At 43.7% G+C, this 12,156-nt stretch overlaps 1 protein-coding gene across 3 annotated transcripts in view; it reads right to left on the bottom strand.

The window, feature by feature from the left end:
- LOC144798761 (uncharacterized) overlaps positions 1-12,156 on the bottom strand; it is a 1,691,129-nt gene that overhangs the window by 769,445 nt on the left and 909,528 nt on the right. The window lies entirely within an intron of this gene.

A 12,156-nucleotide genomic window follows, 5' to 3' on the forward strand; every position in this document is an offset into this window, starting at 1 on the left:
CTCATCCCTGTTCACTTTGTGTCCCTGATAAGAGTAACAAAGCAGGCCATGAGTGCATTTTATTCCCTCCCGGCAAGGTGACAATCTTAATCTAATATTGTCGAAACATAATCTTGCTAACCTATTGTCAAAGCCTGTGTTTAATTCCCCAGAGTTGGTACCGACATTCAAAGGGAGAGGGCTAAATACAAGTATTGATTTTATTCATGTTTCTGCTTGCTTGTTCTCCCTTTTATTACATTTTAAGACCGTTTGGAATGCTCATGGTAATCGCAATCCGTTCATAATGGAATACAGCTGTCCTAAATTAGGGGAAATAATTCTAATCTGGATACAGAGCCTCGTAAGGCTAAGGAGCAAGGCTGAAGAATTAGCTGGGGCAAGATAGTCTTGTAGGATTTTTGGAGCGACTTTCTCTGAACGCAAATAAGCAATTTTGATATTTGTTTACAGTCAGATCCTCAAGACCAAGTCTTTTTAAACTCCTTCTCTAACATTTGTAATTAGTGCTTAATTTGTATTAGAATATTGGAATGTGGAGCACTCCATTGAAGACAATGGAGTGCTCCGTGCTTCTACTGGCCGGTAAAGGCCCGCAAAGCAACATTCCAACGCTGTTTTCACAAAGGCATCTCGGAGCCCGAGGGGATTAAAATCCCTCGGCTTCGAGAGGCCTTTGTTTTATTTGTTAGAACATTCTGCCCTCTAGTGGCAGAATGTTCTAATAGCCTTATAGCTGTTCGTAGCTGGGCTATACCGGCTATTAAAGTCCCGCTCCCTTGTTAAAGGCCCTCGCCAACGGCTCAGGACTTTAATTCTGGAGTGGGCCTTTAATAACTGGTATAGCCCTCTAGGCCGGGCGATAAGGCTATAATTAATGAAGTGCCAGGCCTCTCATCAGGAGGCCACTGCAGCCTGCTAGTGCTACCAATGACAGTACCAAACCAGCTATTAAACATCCTACTCCTACAAGTGTGACAATTCAGATTATTCCAAAACCCTAAAGCTATAAGATTAGCATGAGCAGTAGGTAATAGTTATTTTTAACGTATATTGAATTAGTAAACTAATGTTGTTGGGCTCACTCTAAATCAGACAAACAGCCCACTATGTGGCACACTTTTATAAGTGCCGGTGCTGCCAATTAAGTGCCGGTGCTGAGCACCGGAAACCACTGGCCCAAATTAAGCACTGTTTGTAATGAAATACAGATGGCACCCAATAGGAAATCAAATACGAAGAGATACGTGGGCCTAAATGGTTTGATAAAAGCTGTTTAAAGGCCCACAAAGATCTGCAAGAAGACGCCATAAGGAGGCCTATAAAAATCGCAAAAATGCGTTAGCAAGTGAGGCGTGGGATCTGTTAGTGACCGCTTGTGTGGCCGGAGGACAATAGTGAATTATCCGCTTATTAATCAGTCACTGACCCTAAATATGGTTTATAATATTCCAGCTCAAGACTGGTTAACCATTTTAAATCCATCTACACGATGAGATGGCTATACCTTTTCAAGCGGGCATTGCCATGTTGAGACTGACAAATACAATAGCAATGTATACCCTGAAATATGCACACACAACAGCGGCAGTACAGATAAATACAATATCAATGTATGCTGTAATCTATGCACACACAATGATATCAGTACCAATAAATGCAATACCGATGTCCGCTGTAACCTAAGCACACACAGTGATGTCAATACCAGTAAATCCAATGTCAATGTACACCATAACTTATGCATGCATAATTACATCAATATCAGTCAATGTAATGTTGCTGTACGATGTAACAACTGTAAGTATAATTAAGAGAATATCAGAAAATATGATATCAATAACTGTTACGTTACATGTGCTTGCACTCACATGTATGATTGCTGTTTGATTCATCTGAAATGACCTTCCCATCAACCCACAGTCAGATATACGTGGTCAGACAGGTCCTGTGATCTAAATTCAAGCCTGCCAGATTGGCAGGTCATAGGTGGGGGTTACACTTAGCCCAAAGACAAACATGCAACCAGGGAAAACCCTGATCAATCCCACAGATACGTAGTCAAACCACAAACAGGATTGAGGTGACTGGCCCCAATAAAACTTGTTTGGCCAAAGGCGCTAGTTCCCAAAATACCACTAAGTTAGATGCCACATGTAGTTAGGAACACTCAGCCAATCAGGGCACGACATGTACACCGCATGGGGTGATCACGCGTTACCACACCAGACATCTAGACAAGCACACACTGGCCCACACTAGCCCTCCCCGAGGTAGAGAGCCATCTGAGTCCACCGTATCAAGTGTTTTATCCTGTTATTTATGACTATGATGCCTTTCAAAGAATGTCGAAGTGTTTTAATGTATCCACAAAATGTATATATGTGTGACCAACACTTCTGTACTCCGAGACTGTCTTCAGGCGTGCTTCTGTCGATACTCTCCCAGCCGCTGCGTTTAATTAAACCAACTTGTTCCTGTTTTGCCAAACACCTCTTGTCTTTACATTTGTTTAAGGTAAATTCATATTTGAGCAACAGCCACTCCCCCTGCTAGTGTAGTGCCCCTTAATTTTGATGTGGACAAAGTTGTTGAAGCTAGTTTGGCACTTCCCTCAAATAAAGCCCCTGGACCGGATGGAGTGCCTACGGATCTCTTTAAGTCTTTTGTGGATCTATGGGGCCCATTGCTCACTCAACATTTTATTTTCATAACACCTGGGAGTATCCCTCCCTCTTGAAAATAGTCAGTGATTGTGCCGGGATATAAAAAAAGGAGCCGTATAGATCCGGCATGTTATCTGCCCATTTCTTTAATAGCTGCCGAAGTTAAGGCCATAGGTAGGTTTCTGCTGAAATGTTTGTTGGACGGGGCTGAAAAAGGGAATGTTATAACTGATATTCAATATGGCATCATGCAGGGGAGAAGGACAATTAACAGAACCTTAATTTTTACCTTTTAGTTGCAAATCCTTATTAGTAAAGAAAGTGTCAACCCATCATGCCTTCATGGACCTCAAAACAGCCTTGGACTCCATTGACAGAAAAAAGTTATGGTCTGTGCTGAGGGGCCATGGGGGTAGATCGAGAGACCGTGTAGACTTTCTATATGATTTACACAGTGGTCTTGAGGCCTTGGTTAGATTTGGCACAAGGGGGAGTACACCTATTTTCAGAGTCTCACATTGCTGTATTTTAGCGCCCTTGCTTTTTATTTTATAAATTAGGCAGCTAAACTAATTTCTGACAGCTCAATGCATGAATGTGCCAAGGATAGGGAACATGTTGGTCCCAGCCCTATTATTTGTGGACAATACAGTTCTCATAACATGCACGGTTAACGGTCTGCAGTGCCTGATAGACTGCTTTGTTAACTTTATGGACCATCTGGGCTTGAAAACCAATTTGATCAAAACCTACACAATGGTTGTGGGGCCAAAAAACGCAAAAACGAAAACCCACTCAAACTGGGTACGCCCATTGGTAAAACTGACTAGTTCTCCTATCTAGGAATTATGACAGACCACAAACTGAATTGGGATACTCTGATGAGAACTTGTGTGCAGTCCTTTAATAGGGTAGCACATAGTATTGATTGCTTAGTGAGGCGGCTTGGGGACCCTCATGTCAAATCTATAGTGAACCTCTACAAAGTCAAGTGTATTTCACCCATAGCTCTTGGCTTGGAGATTTGGGGCTATAAGTCCAGTGGGCAAAAACACTTTTTTTCCGTAGAACTCCAAGTTTGCCACAGAAAGTGCCTGCAGAGATTGCCCACAAAGAATTGAATATAGGGTTCATCTTTGATTTTATAAGCATTCGCCCTGTAGTTTTATGGTTATATGCATAGCTAAAAAATGAATTTGATTTTAACACTGAGATCCTGAAGGATTGTATGAGGCTAGTTGTTTTGTTTGATTTGGATAAACTGGAATTGTTCACCAGCTCAGAATTAATTTGTAAAAAGGATGTCACATGGGGCAAGGAAGCATTTAACGTATCTGTGCAAAGAATAGAGAGGCCCGTTCAGGCACTATGTTATGGTTAAAACCCAGATCAAATGGAACTGTATTTAACAGGGGATATGCCTACTTTTCACAGACGTTTGTTATCCTGTTTCTGTCTGAACTTGTTTCCATAGCTTTTAGTCAGCTGGCATAATCTGTCAGAATCAGTGGTGTAACTAAAGTTTAGGGGCCCCCCCTGCAAGGTACACAGAGGAGCCCCCACTCCGGATGTAATCCAGAGCTCTCAGGCCTGAGCACTGTGCTGAGGGGGCCCCCTGGAGCTCTGGACCCCCCCTTCTCCGCACCGCGTGGACCTGAGTTACGCCCGTGGTCAGAACCTGCTATATGCACATGTGATATGGTTGCTGCACTTGACACTATACATGTTGGTTTTATCTGTCCTAAATTTGCCAACTTGAGACATAAGTATATTTTCCACTACTTTTGCAGCTGAACTTTAACCAAGCGAGGCCTGCTCTGTTCTACTTCCACTTTGTAGACAATTGTACTGTTTGTTTTTATGTAGCTAGGTTTTTGGGGGCTGTTTCATTCTACTTATTGAAATAACTGTGGTCTCATTCTTCTCATTCTTTCTTTTTTTTTTTTTTTTTTTCCTCATTTGCGTGCATGGCTCCAATCTATCAATACCAAAAAGCCGCCACAGAGCAAAATAATGGATGGTCGTGTTTTGTGCTGTCTCAGCCGATGGCTGGTGGGAGAAATCGTAGAGAGGAAGACCAATTCCCATCAACACCGATTCACACAGGCCAGACCTGATCTCGCTTAGGGCTGTGCCTTGGCTGATAGTGTCCGATTTATCGAGACCCCCATACCACGAAAACTCTTAGGCGTGGTAGCAAGGATAAGTATGCGCGCATTAATCATTGGAACTGGGGAAAAAAAAAAAAAAAAAAACCCAGGTTTGTCGTTACTATCCAAGCATAGCCCAGAAAGCTCTCCTGTTGGGATTTCCGACTCTAGCTAGATCGAGTTTGGAAATTTGTAGAAGTGATGTTTGCCATTCATGCACTGTCGGTGGTTGAGCATCCTTCCAGTGTCTACATATCTCCCTACGTGCAGCTAGGATGGCATAAAATAGCAGATTGGTTACAGCGTTGCGAGCTTTACTTTTAAGACCAAAGATAACAAGAGCAAGGTCTATAGAGATATGCTCTCCCAAAGCTTGTGATAGCTTGCTGCTAATGGCTTGCCAATAGGCGGTTAAGTTTGGACAGTCATAGAATATATGGATGTCTGATGCTGCGATTAACCCGCATCTAGGACATAGGACTGGGCCTGTCAAGGAGAACTTAGTCAACCTTTGCGGGGAGTAGTATGCCCTATGTATAGTGAAACGTGGTTCCTACGAAGCCACGCAGGTTTGACTAGGTCCCAGAGTGTTGAGCAGGAAGCCGTCCAGAGCTCCTCCACATCCAACCCCGACATGACTTCAGCCCATAGTGATGTCGGTAGATGAAAATGTTTTATTTTTTTATTTTTATTTTTTTTAAAACCTTTATTGTGCATGAAGAAAAGAACAAATACGGGCCCACAACCGTCAGGCCGGCCACAATACTTCAGAAGCACAAGCGCAAGCAATACAGTTCCTCAGCTGCAGCGGAAGACATAGCAACAATCAATGGACGGCACACTGAATAGAGTCATGCCGCCGAGGAAAAGGAGCATGTAAGGTTAATTTTAAAGTTTTTTCGGACTAAATATAATCAGTGAAGAATAAGAGATAAGGAGAACTGAGTCCATACAATAGCATCATGACATGGGCAGGCGGCATCATCACTGGAAACAACAATGGAAGTAACGACCTCGAGCAGTGTGGCGGTACAAAATAAAACATCAAGATCATCAGCCAGCATATACTCACCACATACAGCGCCACCCCCCCCCACGAACCACCATAGCGGACCCAGACCAGAACCAGGGTAAGAAAGCGCAAAAAGATAGAAAAATAAGGCCCATAGAAACTAAATGAAGAAAAATAAAACCCTCCCCCCACCCTACACCAATGCGGAGGCTACGGCCTACCCCCCCCCCCGGCAGAGTGTCTGTCGCCCATTAAAGAACCCGAAATACAGACCAAGAAAAAGAGAAGGAAAAGGAACAAAGGAAGAAAAAGGAAAGAAGAACCCCTCACACTTGAAATATAGGGAGTAAGAAAGAATAAACTAATCCAATACTCCCAGAAAAGGAAAAAGGCGGGGAGGAGCCCACCCAATATCAAATCTCCCGGACTCCCCAGCCACATAGAATTTCTACGCCGTGCACAACAGTAGACTCGGAAGACCTATAGCCAAACTCAGAATCAGTCACACCCAGATCCCCGGGCCAGCACAAAACCCACCACCCCCTCGGCAAGAGCAAAGAACAGGACATAGCAATCACAATCGTAAGGGGGTAAAATCAACACATCTAACGCAATCAATCATAGCAGAATGTGATGCAGTCCGGGTCCAGCCAACCAAGGAAACCCAACGAGGAAAAAACCCCCAGCCCTGGCCCGAACGACAAAATCCCCCCAAGCCCGGCCATCGCTGAGAAGAGGGTCAATTCGATATGCTCTCGGTCACCCCAGCCACAAGTAAATAATACACTTTGAAGACAACAGTACAGCATTAAGCACCGGAGAAAGTGGGGAAAGTCATCTCACAGAACAGCAACACACAACGAAGAAGCGCCCCTGCACGAGTCCCCACCCGCCAATCAAGCACAAGTCCGTAAAGAAAAGTTCCCCCTAGCCCTGGCCAGTCCGCAAACGTGCCCCAGAGCATGGCGCCCTCAGGAGGCCCGCCCCAACCAAGACAAAGAGACAACATGGCCGCACTCGAGAAAGAGGAGAAGTCCAGAGACAAGATGGACGTCGCCAGTCCCAAACAGCGCCATCAAACAAAAGGAGCTGCGTATCCAAAGCGGCAGTGCGTTGCAAAGTACAATTTATCGACGTCGGTATTAGAGAGGCACAGTCAGCCAGGATATCCAAATGTTGTATCAGCGGCTCCATGAACGCCGAGGTTGCAAGCGGCATTAAGGCAACAGACATTGTAGCAGTGCTAAGGTAGACAGATCGCAGTCCACACACAGTACCTCCGTCAGGAAGCCGCTCCGGCACACACTCTCGCGGCAACAATGTATCACAGTCAGGAGGCAGCTGAGGCTGATCAACGCAGCGAGGAAAGCGGATTGGGAAAGTATAACCCGATCCAAATGCAACTCCGTCCAGCTTCTCCCCCAATAGTCTTGAGCCCACACGCCATTCGTCTCTCAGTTGATGAAGAGCGAGGAGAACAGAAGCGTAGGTCAATGCCGATTGATTCCCCATTACCTCCACTTTGCGAGGAGCGGCATACAGGTCAACATCCCACTCGGGTCCGCGCTGGGCACAACACGCAGTAGTCGAGACGCCATCCGCCATCACCACAGGGGAGCCAGCCGCCATTACAATGCCGTCAGGGGGTTAACAAAGATTTCCAGGCAGGATCAGCGCTATGCTGCAGGGGTCAATTCCCCCGGGACTGTAAAGGTCCGGAATTGTGGAGAGCACACAGCGTAAAATCCCCTTCCGAACGGCCCAAGGCAGAGGCAGGCTAAGTAATGCGCCCCGGCAGCCGGAACATCGCCAAAGTTGAGAAAACAAGGCACGGCTCACCCCCAGCGTCAGCAGACGGAGAGCAGTGAAGTAGACTCCCAGCCGGTCAAAAATCACCCTCCACGCAAGTGCCCGGTTCAGTTGACCTCACAGCTCAGAACACTATGCAGGATGTCCGCTCCGCTCCCGTACGAGCGACCCCGCAGCTGCAGTCATCACAGGCAGCGCGCTGCGAACACAGATCCGGTTCCAGGGCTGGGGCAGACCTCGGCAAATCAGCTCGATGGAATCCTAGGTTAGCAGGCAGGTAGGGATATCGGAGGGACACCTACAGCATCAGCACACATTCCCCCACGTCCCGCCGGTGCACAATAGCAGGATAATCGACAGGATAGCTGTGCGAGAAACAAAGGCTCGGGGAGCCGGGAGACTACCAGTCCGTCTCCGCCGCCATCTTGGCTCCTCCCCCGGTAGATGAAAATTAACATCTACTTCATCGATTATTTTGTTATACCACCGAGAAATCTCTTTCTTTGCCGGTGGGCTGTCTAGAAGGCATGTAACCAAGTCGCTATAACTTCCTATAGGGAACTTACTAATCCGTACAGGCTGCTCTTTATATGCCTGTGACCAGCTGGAGATCTGAATATACTTAAATCTCGAGAGACTTGGGCCTACTTTATTTATTAAATAGTCCCATGGAAGCAGTGATCCATTCATAAACAAGTCATCCCAACTATAGATACCAGCTTCTATTAGCGGGTTGATAAGTGCGTCCGTTGTCCACGGGGGAGGAGCGGGTAAGTTCCATATAGGAGCCTTCCCGGAGTAGTAACCAACATTAGTTGCTTGCCTTACTTTATACCAGGTATATGCCATCCCTTGTAAAACTTTCAATTTTATTTTCTTGAAAAATTTGGAGTCTCCAAATTTAAACAAAAAACCATTACGGTCCACTCTTTCACAATCCAATAGTGTAGAAAAGAGAGGGCCCAACCCTGTTGTTGTAGGAATTTTAAGCAACATGCGTGTGTGCGAGAGCTGGAACGCCCATGCGTAGATTTGGAGGTCTGGACCAGCCAGGCCTCCCTTCTCCCTACGACGTCTGATTTTTTTCCACGAGATTCTAGGGCTCTTATTGTTCCAAATAAAGCTAGTGATAGCACTCTGTAGCTTTGAAATTAGTTTTGAATAAAAAAAAAGTGGAATTGAATTGAACAAAAAAGAAATCTTTGGTAGGATACTCATCTTCACCAAGTTAACCTTACCCAAAACAGTAAGCGGGAGATGTGACCAGTCTCTCATAAGTTTCCGACATTCTGCAGCTGCTTTAGTAAAATTTAGGGAAGCAATCAAGTTGATATCTTTAATTATGTTTATCCCCAGATAACGAATTTGGGTTTTGGATGTCCCGTTGTTGTTGATTCTATTAGTATTCCAGGACATGGACTCTGTCTTTTGGGCATTGATCTCATACCCTGAAACTTTGCCAAATTTGAGAGCCAGATCGATTATCTCAGGGTATGCTTCATCATCATTTGTGGTAAAAATCATAATGTCATCGGCGTAAAGTGCCACCTTTTTAACCCAGTCACCAAAAATAAAAGGTTTAATGCGTGTATTATCTTTTAGGGTTTGGGCAAAAGGTTCGATATATATATCAAAAAGGAGGGGGGACAGGGGGCAACCCTGTCTAGTTCCTCTCGTAACCTTAAACGACTCAGTCAAACCACCGTTTATCAGGAGTGAAGCAGCTGGGCAACGATATAACAGATCTATCGTTCTACGAAATCTGTCCCCCACGCTGAACTTCCTCAAGGCCTCCGACAGGTACAACCAATTCACCCTGTCGAAGGCCTTGGTAGCATCCAACGTGAGGACAGTCAAGGGGATAGCCTCTTTTATCGCAATATCAATAGAACCTAATAATTCATAAGTAAGCTCACTTAGCTGTCTCCCCTTTATAAACCCTTTTTGGTTCGGAGCTATAATATCGGGTGCAACCCGGCCCAAGCGACTCGCCAGTATAGTGGCAAAAATTTTATAGTCAGCGTTTAAAATGGAAATGGGCCGGTATGAGCCACAATCTGAAGAAGGCTTGCCAGGTTTCAAGATGAGGGTTATGGTGGCATTGTCCCATGATTCAGGTGGTTGTTGGCCGTCTCTTAGAATTTGATTGAATAGGGTAGTTAGGACAGGAGAGACCTCTATGATCAATTTTTTATATAGTTCACATGGCAAACCATCAGAGCCTGCAGCCTTGCCCGATTTTGCTTTCTTTATAGCCTCCTCAACCTCTGTAATGGTTATTTCTTCTTCCAGTAAGCGACTCTGTTCAGGTGTTAAAGATGGTAAAGAGATATTATCAAACCAACTTATGATGTCGTTCTGAGTGACATTTAGATCGTCCTGGTATATGGATTGAAAAAAGGTTCTAAAAGTCGCTCTGATTTCATCGTCCCTGGAAAAGGTACCCCTCGCGGATGAAACGGAGGAAATGTTATTACGGACCCGGTCAGATTTTGTTTTCCAGGCAAGTAATTTCCCTGCCCCCTCCCCGTATTGAAAATGTGAGAGCTTACTTGCCTCCCATCTCTGCAAGACACGTTTCTCCAGAATTGCCGATAAGGCGTACTTTAGGCTATCCAACTCTAGGTGTTTTTCGGCAAGGTGATGATTGTCTGTTAAACCAGTATTGTCGATATCAGCTTGAACTGCTACAATGTTATTTTCTATTGAAGTAACTTCCTCTATATACAGCCTTCTTCTGTAGGCTACTTTATTTTTAATGAGGCCTCTTAGTGTGCACTTGAATGCATCCCATATAGTTCCTGTTGAGGCAGTACCTTTATTGATGTTAAAAAAGTGGCGAGTTTCCAGCTGTAAAAATTCAATATCCTCTATTGACGAGAGGAAAGACCTGTCAAAAGACCATGTTCTTATAGGAGGTACCGTATCCAATTTTAATTCTAACTCGATTGCCGAATGGTCAGAAAGGTGTATTGGAATGTAATGTGTTGAGGTGATGTCATCAGCCAGAGCTCTACTAGTAAGAATAAAATCAATTCTGGATTTGTGTCTATACTTCAAGTTTCTAAGTGAGAAGTCTTGCCTTTGACCCTCTCTAACCCGCCAGATGTCAATATATCCATACTGATTCATTAAACCTAAAAGACAGTTTCTGGATTTAGAGATAAGTTTTTGCCTGCTATTAGGGGATTTGTCCAGGAGTGGGTTCAACGTGATATTGAAATCCCCCGCTATAATCACCGGGTCTGGAAAACTTAACAAATGATTAAATAAGGTTTTAAGTGTTGAGGGATCATCGATGTTTGGACCATAGAAGCCCGCTAGTGTTAACTTCGTTTCTCCCATCTCTACAGCTACAATGGCCCATCTCCCTCCTGAATCCACTTTCTGTTGTATAATCTTAACCTTAACGGATTTCTTGAAAAGGATCGAAACCCCCCGTGTGTTAAATCCTTGTGTTGTTGAAACGGAGGATTCTATCCACCTATTCCTTCGAACCAACTCGAGTATTTCGCTCTCACTTGAGTGTGTCTCCTGGAGGATAATGATTCCCGCATTGGAATCTCGTAGATATTGCAAGATTTTATTAGCACGAGGCCTGGTGAGGAGGCCATTAACATTCCAGGACAACAGTTTAAGTTTACTAATCATGTTTTGAGTTTAAGTTATTTGATGAGACTGACAGTAAGACTAGTAAGACTAGAAATTTATTTGGCAACTTGTTTGCAAATATGCTGTTTTGCTTGAGATGAGTAAAAAACCTTATATTCAAAAACTTATTTAAATAAGAAGATTGGAGCTCATTTTTTGAAGTGTGTTTGTGTCCATTCTTCTCATTCTTGTGTCATATATAAACTTTGTATTTTTGTTTGCTTTTATGATTTAATGCGACAAATGGAATAAAGTGAGTTTGATTTCATTTGATTTGAAAGTTAATTTATGTTCCCGAGTCTTCAAGCCATTGTGTTGATGACTGAACATAGTTCAGGTTTTTAGACCTTGAAGTAATAAAGCTTTGCATAGATAAAAATGCTAATTGGGAGTACAAAACCCCATTCTATTTAACTGATCCTTGAAGTGTCGATATTAAATTGTATTTGCTATAATGTTTAGTTACCGGCCAAAGTTCATAATTTAAGTGGTGCGTTATTTGCTGGGGAACCTGATCACTTTCATGTCTTGGTAAAATTTGATAACTTTTGCAGGGATAAAAGATGGTATAGTGAAACTGTTTGTAATCATTATGCTTTGTGAATTTTCTACCAAGATTGTTTTGCTGGTTGATCAGTTTGAATTCTTCCATTCAATATGCGGAATGCCATATCGAGGAATAACTTACAGATATAGTCGGTTTTTCGAGCCTTCTATTTAAATGAGTCTGATATCTAATGGGGTAAATTCTTGATATCAAGTTAGGTGAATTAGCTGATGATAAGTCTTTCTTGTGTCAAAATAACAATTATTTTTAAATAAACTGTAATAATTATAGGATATATGGCATATTGTTTCAGGATATACT

The sequence above is a fragment of the Lissotriton helveticus genome, chromosome 12 (assembly GCF_964261635.1).
Source record: "Lissotriton helveticus chromosome 12, aLisHel1.1, whole genome shotgun sequence".
Lineage (NCBI taxonomy): Eukaryota > Metazoa > Chordata > Amphibia > Caudata > Salamandridae > Lissotriton > Lissotriton helveticus.